Source organism: Electrona antarctica (assembly GCF_951216825.1).
Source record: "Electrona antarctica genome assembly, contig: scaffold_759, whole genome shotgun sequence".
Classification (NCBI taxonomy): domain Eukaryota; kingdom Metazoa; phylum Chordata; class Actinopteri; order Myctophiformes; family Myctophidae; genus Electrona; species Electrona antarctica.
The window spans coordinates 25,582-33,177 of record NW_027637425.1 but is presented as its reverse complement, the minus strand read 5'-3'; positions in this window follow the sequence as shown (position 1 = coordinate 33,177).

The following is a 7,596-nucleotide window of genomic DNA, read 5'->3' as shown; positions in this document are numbered from 1 at the left end:
CCAGACTCAAATACCACACGACAGTGTGATTTGAGTCTGGCTTATTAGCCAGGCTAGTCCCCATGCAGCTAAATGATGGAGAGCGTTGGTAACCAAATGGACTCCTTATAGATCTTTAACTCTTGGACAGCGTATAAAATTAAGCCAAATGGAAGGGTCCATTTGGTTTCATCTTACGCTCTGAAGAGTTACATTATTGTTAAACACCTGCATTATTAATTTACAAGACGTCTACAGTACAATTATAGAGAATGTAGAAGAATTGTTATTTTGATCAACGTCTGCCTGTTATCTCTCCTCTAATGGTGCCAACATCAATATACAGCATGATATACAGCAAAATCTTATCCAACGACAACAAATATTCTTTTAGTTTTGGGTCTGAGAGGCTAAATGTCATCAAATATGGTGGTCCGTGGCTCAAATGCCGAATAAATAATGGGCTAGTCGTCTTAATGTTAACAGTGACAGAGTAATGCACACCTTGCACGGGCACAATGGGCTTGTACCCATGGGGCCCTGGAGCCAAAGGGGGCCCTGGTGACCCATGGGGCCAAAGGGGGCCCTGGTGACCCATGGGGCCCTGGAGCCAAAGGGGGCCCTGGTGACCAATGGAGCCAAAGGGGGCCCTGGTGACCCATGGAGCCAAAGGGGGCCCTGGTGACCAATGGGGCCAAAGGGGGCCCTGGTGACCCATGGAGCCAAAGGGGGCCCTGGTGACCCATGGAGCCAAAGGGGGCCCTGGTGACCCATGGAGCCAAAGGGGGCCCTGGTGACCAATGGGGCCAAAGGGGGCCCTGGTGACCCATGGAGCCAAAGGGGGCCCTGGTGACACATGGAGCCAAAGGGGGCCCTGGTGACCCATGAAGCCAAAGGGGGCCCTGGTGACCCATGGAGCCAAAGGGGGCCCTGGTGACCAATGGGGCCAAAGGGGGCCCTGGTGACCCATGGGGCCCTGGAGCCAAAGGGGGCCCTGGTGACCAATGGGGCCAAAGGGGGCCCTGGTGACCCATGGAGCCAAAGGGGGCCCTGGTGACCAATGGGGCCAAAGGGGGCCCTGGTGACCCATGGGGCCCTGGAGCCAAAGGGGGCCCTGGTGACCAATGGGGCCAAAGGGGACCCTGGTGACCCATGGAGCCAAAGGGGGCCCTGGTGACCCATGGGGCCCTGGAGCCAAAGGGGGCCCTGGTGACCCATGGGGCCCTGGAGCCAAAGGGGGCCCTGGTGACCCATGGAGCCAAAGGGGGCCCTGGTGACCCATGGGGCCCTGGAGCCAAAGGGGGCCCTGGTGACCCATGGAGCCAAAGGGGGCCCTGGTGACCCATGGGGCCCTGGAGCCAAAGGGGGCCCTGGTGACCAATGGGGCCAAAGGGGACCCTGGTGACCCATGGAGCCAAAGGGGGCCCTGGTGACCCATGGGGCCCTGGAGCCAAAGGGGGCCCTGGTGACCCATGGGGCCCTGGAGCCAAAGGGGGCCCTGGTGACCCATGGAGCCAAAGGGGGCCCTGGTGACCCATGGGGCCCTGGAGCCAAAGGGGGCCCTGGTGACCCATGGAGCCAAAGGGGGCCCTGGTGACCCATGGAGCCAAAGGGGGCCCTGGTGACCCATGGAGCCAAAGGGGGCCCTGGTGACCCATGGGGCCCTGGAGCCAAAGGGGGCCCTGGTGACCCATGGGGCCCTGGAGCCAAAGGGGGCCCTGGTGACCCATGGAGCCAAAGGGGGCCCTGGTGACCCATGGAGCCAAAGGGGGCCCTGGTGACCCATGGAGCCAAAGGGGGCCCTGGTGACCCATGGGGCCCTGGAGCCAAAGGGGGCCCTGGTGACCCATGGAGCCAAAGGGGGCCCTGGTGACCCATGGGGCCCTGGAGCCAAAGGGGGCCCTGGTGACCCATGGAGCCAAAGGGGGCCCTGGTGACCCATGGAGCCAAAGGGGGCCCTGGTGACCAATGGGGCCAAAGGGGGCCCTGGTGACCCATGGAGCCAAAGGGGGCCCTGGTGACCCATGGAGCCAAAGGGGGCCCTGGTGACCCATGGAGCCAAAGGGGGCCCTGGTGACCCATGGAGCCAAAGGGGGCCCTGGTGACCCATGGAGCCAAAGGGGGCCCTGGTGACCCATGAAGCCAAAGGGGGCCCTGGTGACCCATGGAGCCAAAGGGGGCCCTGGTGACCCATGGAGCCAAAGGGGGCCCTGGTGACCAATGGGGCCAAAGGGGGCCCTGGTGACCCATGGAGCCAAAGGGGGCCCTGGTGACCCATGGAGCCAAAGGGGGCCCTGGTGACCCATGGAGCCAAAGGGGGCCCTGGTGACCCATGGAGCCAAAGGGGGCCCTGGTGACCCATGGAGCCAAAGGGGGCCCTGGTGACCCATGGAGCCAAAGGGGGCCCTGGTGACCCATGGAGCCAAAGGGGGCCCTGGTGACCAATGGGGCCAAAGGGGGCCCTGGTGACCCATGGAGCCAAAGGGGGCCCTGGTGACCCATGGAGCCAAAGGGGGCCCTGGTGACCCATGGAGCCAAAGGGGGCCCTGGTGACCCATGGAGCCAAAGGGGGCCCTGGTGACCCATGGAGCCAAAGGGGGCCCTGGTGACCCATGAAGCCAAAGGGGGCCCTGGTGACCCATGGAGCCAAAGGGGGCCCTGGTGACCCATGGAGCCAAAGGGGGCCCTGGTGACCCATGGAGCCAAAGGGGGCCCTGGTGACCCATGGTGGGGATTCAGACAAGTAGTCAGTCCAAGACCCCTCAGTTCATCTACTTAGTAAATTAGTCAAGACTAATCCATGGACTTCCACCTTCCAGTAGGTAGACTTCCACCTTCCAGTAGGTAGACTTCCACCTTCCAGTAGGTAGGTTTGAATGAAGTGTTGAGTATAGACTGCCACCTTCCAGTAGGTAGATTTGAATGAAGTGTTGAGTATAGACTTCCACCTTCCAGTAGGTAGATTTGAATGACTTCTACCTTCCAGTAGGTAGATTTGAATGAAGTGTTGAGTATAGACTTCTACCTTCCAGTAGGTAGATTTGAATGACTTCCACCTTCCAGTAGGTAGATTTGAATGAAGTGTTGAGTATAGACTTCCACCTTCCAGTAGGTCGATTTGAATGAAGTGTTGAGTATAGACTTCCACCTTCCAGTAGGTAGATTTGAATGAAGTGTTGAGTATAGACTTCCACCTTCCAGTAGGTAGGTTTGAATGAAGTGTTGAGTATAGACTTCCACCTTCCAGTAGGTAGATTTGAATGAAGTGTTGAGTATAGACTTCCACCTTCCAGTAGGTCGATTTGAATGAAGTGTTGAGTATAGACTTCCACCTTCCAGTAGGTAGATTTGAATGAAGTGTTGAGTATAGACTTCCACCTTCCAGTAGGTCGATTTGAATGAAGTGTTGAGTATAGACTTCCACCTTCCAGTAGGTCGATTTGAATGAAGTGTTGAGTATAGACTTCCACCTTCCAGTAGGTAGATTTGAATGACTTCCACCTTCCAGTAGGTAGATTTGAATGAAGTGTTGAGTATAGTCACATTGCAAACATTTCCAATCGTGTAAATAAGAGACACTTATTTTAAAGCCTCCCAGTTTTTAGAGAGAACCCGATTTCCATTGAAGGCATTTTGACTCTTCACAAATGTAAACAAAATTGAAATGGATTTAAATGCAATTGCATTTAAATCCATCTAACCCTAATTAAGGAATTGGCAAAACGTCATATTTACGCTATAAGTAAACCACGCGCTTGTAGTTTCAGGACCAAACATTTTTGTGGTCACAAATAGAGTTCTCAAACTCTGCCTGAACCCGACCAGGCCCGACCCGACGTTTTAGGGCTGGGCCTAAAATATATGCTAATCAGTAGGGCCGGGCCGGGCCGGGCCTCGGGCTCCATGGAAATATATATATATATTGAATTTGTTTATAATAATACAAATAATAGTTCTGTTCTGTCTGTGTATTTATTTATTATGAAGATGGTGCTGACTGACGTTTCACTTTTACTCTGTGTAGAGTTCTCAAATTCTGCACAAACCCGACCAGGCTCGACCCGACCTGACGTTTTAGGGCCTAAAATCTATGCTAATTAGTTGGGCCGGACCGGGCCGGGCCGGGCCTCGGGCCTGATCAGTTAGGGTCTTCATTTCCGGGCCCGATGAGAACTCTAGTCACAAACCCTGCAGGCATCAACCGAGAGCAATGCTAAACACTCAACAGTCAACAGGCAGTATCATTGGTGATGACTATATACTGTATGTCTCCTTCTAACTATTGTTCTATTCAGGGAAACTGTTCAATCCACCAGTCAATCAGACAATAAAGATATAGAACATTGAAATGTCTTTCTTTCTTTCTTTCTTTCTTTCTTTCTTTCTTTCTTTTGGACTGACCTCATGCTTCCTTCTATGCATGAGGAGTCCAAGCTGCTTATTTTCACCTGACGGGGGAATCGGATGTAGCGCGTGGAAGGAACATGTTATTCCAACCAGTTCCTTTCCCCTCCGCCCGGCTGGCCAGAGGGAGGTAGTTTAGAGACCAGGATTACTGGTTTATTATTTTTTGTACTCTCGGTTAATTCAAGTGACCAGTAGGAGGGACAGACAGTAGGACAGTATAGGAGTTGCACCAAAGGACAGCGAGGTATGGTCCTCTATAGTTCAGCAGGGCCAAAGAGTTCAAAACATTTATTTTCTATCCGAGTGGATCAGATTGAGATTTTGGGCATTAAAGATATTATTGAGGATTTTGTCCACACACGTCTCAATATTTGAAATGAGAAATTAGGTCAAATGTCCGTCAAATAATTTGATGGCGTAAATTTGTGCCAACACAAACAAATTAAGCGAGCCAATTAAAACTCTGTTCCACTCGGATAGCAGGGATTAGCAGTTGAACTCTTGGAGCCCACAGGGGAACTTACAATTTACAATTTACAATTTAGGCATTTAGCAGACGCTCTTAATCCAGAGCGACTTACAATAGGCAAGAACAAAAAGCATGGGAATACATCACATATGTAACAAAATGCATTTATCGCGAAACATGCGTAAGCTAAGACCGTGACTAGAACATATCTATATAATGACACTATACATATAAACTATAACTAGAACATATCTATATAATGACACTATACATATAAACTACACATATGTGCTATACTATGCTGTACATATATACTATGAAGTGCTATGACTACATACAATGCACTTATTGTGCTGTCTACATGACATGCTATAAGTCTGTTTCAAATGCTATATAAGTCTAAGAAGTGCTGTCTAAGGGGGTAGGGTAAGTGCTATGGGCCATGATGGAGTCTGAAAAGGTGGGTTTTCAGACTACGGCGGAAGATCGGGAGTGATGCTGCAGTTCTGATTGCAACGGGAAGTGCATTCCACAGTTTTGGGGCCAGAAGGGAGAAGAGTTTGGGACGTGTGGAGCGTTGTCCCGGCGTTTTTAGTGAGGGTACTTCCAGCTTCCCTGCGTTGGCTGATCTGAGTGCGCGGGAGGGTTTGTAGGGTTCAATCATGCTGGCAAGATATGGGGGAGCCATACCTTTGGTTGCTTTAAATGCCAACATCAGAGTTTTGTATTCTGTGCGGGCAGCGACCGGGAGCCAGTGCAGGGAGCGGAGCAGGGGGGAGACATGTGAGAATTTTGGCTGGTTGAAGACCAAGCGAGCTGCGGCATTTTGGATCAGTTGGAGAGGCTTCAGTGCACATGCCGGTAGGCCAGTAAGGAGAGAGTTACAATAGTCAAGTTTTGACAGGACTGTTGTCTGGATTAGGAGCTGGGATGATTCCTGGGTGAGGAACGGTCTAATTCGTCGTATGTTATAGAGTGTGAACCTACAGGATCGAGTGACAGCTGTGATGTGAGTTTTGAACGAGAGCTGACTGTCCAGGACAACACCAAGGTTCCTGGCTGTTGGGACAGACGTTACCAGGGCGTTGTCTACGGAAATAGTTAGCTCCCGCATCGGGCAGGACTTAGCTGGGAAGAAGAGAAGCTCAGTCTTGTCTGGGTTCAGCTTGAGGTGGTTGGAGGACATCCACTGTGAGATGTCAGCCAGGCAAGCAGTGATGCGCTCTTCCACCTGGGTGGCAGAGGGGGGGAAGGATAGAAACAGTTGTGTGTCATCGGCATAACAGTGATAGGATATATTGTGGGCAGAGATGATAGTGCCAAGGGATTTAGTGTACAGTGAGAAAAGGAGGGGACCAAGTACAGATCCCTGTGGGACCCCAGTTTGGAGGGTTCGGGGGGATGATAACAGACCTTTCCAGGAGACCTGGTAGGTCCGGTCGGTGAGGTAAGAGGAGAACCACTTTAGTGCCGTCCCGCCGATGCCTAGATCCGCTAGGGTGTCTAGGAGCAGCTGGTGGTTCACTGTGTCAAATGCTGCTGATAGGTCTAGGAGAATCAGGACTGCAGAGTGGGAAGCAGCCTGGGCAGCATGTAGTGCTTCTGTGACTGCCAGCAGGGCAGTTTCTGTGGAGTGGGCTTTTTTGAATCCGGACTGGTTGGGATCTAGCAGGTTGTTATGTGAGAGATGGAGAGAGAGCTGGTTGGAGACAACACGTTCAATGCTTTTTGATAGAAATGAAAGGAGTGATACCGGTCTGTAGTTCTTGACATCTGAGGGGTCAAGGGTTGGTTTCTTGAGGAGTGGTGTTACTCTGGCTGACTTGAGGGCAGATGGGACGCAGCCTGAGGTTACTGAGGTGTTGATGATGGAGGTGATGAAGGGGAGCAGATCAGGTGCGATGGTCTGGAAGATTGGAGACGGGACAGGGTCGAGAGGACAGGTGGTAGGTCTAGTGGAAGTCACTAGTTGTAGGACCTCGTCTGGGGAAAGAGGAGAGAAGGAGGACATGCGTGGTGTGTTGGGGTTAGTGTTGGTTGAGTCAGATGCCACTTTATGGGGGAGGGGGGGGAAGGAGCTGCTGATATCGTCAACCTTCTTCTCGAAGTAGTTGACAAAAACATCAGCAGTGAGGGATGAAGGTTGGGTGGGGGGAGGGGGCTTAAGGAGGGAGGAGAAAGTGGAGAAGAGCTTCCTTGGGTTAGAAGTACAGGATTGGATTTTGGTGTGGTAGAAAGAGGTTTTAGCAGTGGTTAGTGAGAGGGAGAAGGCAGAGAGGAGTGAGTTATCCAGGATGACCGGCATTCTAAACATTCCTTCCTCTTTCTCACAGTCCTGTTAGCGGCGCGTACCTCCGGTTCAAAGTGTCTGAGGCCCGGCTGCCTGCTGGGGGATACAGTATAGCCTACTGACCTCTGGCGGGTCCATGAGGCCCGGCTGCCTGCCGGGGGATACAGTATAGCCTACTGACCTCTGGCGGGTCCAGCTAAACCTCATTAGTATGTCCAAAACTATTAGTCCGGCAGCCGACAGGCTTCTTTTGTTTAAAGTCTTTTTTTATTGGCCTAAAATATTGTCTATAGTATACATTCATGAATCCACTTGAATGAATCCCGTTGAATCCCGTTCCATTTTCCTCATAGACTTTTCAAAAAGTATTTATTTAAAGACGTTTACGCGAGTTATGACAAATCATGACAATAAACACAATGTTTTGGGCCGAACAAATAATTAGAAGAAA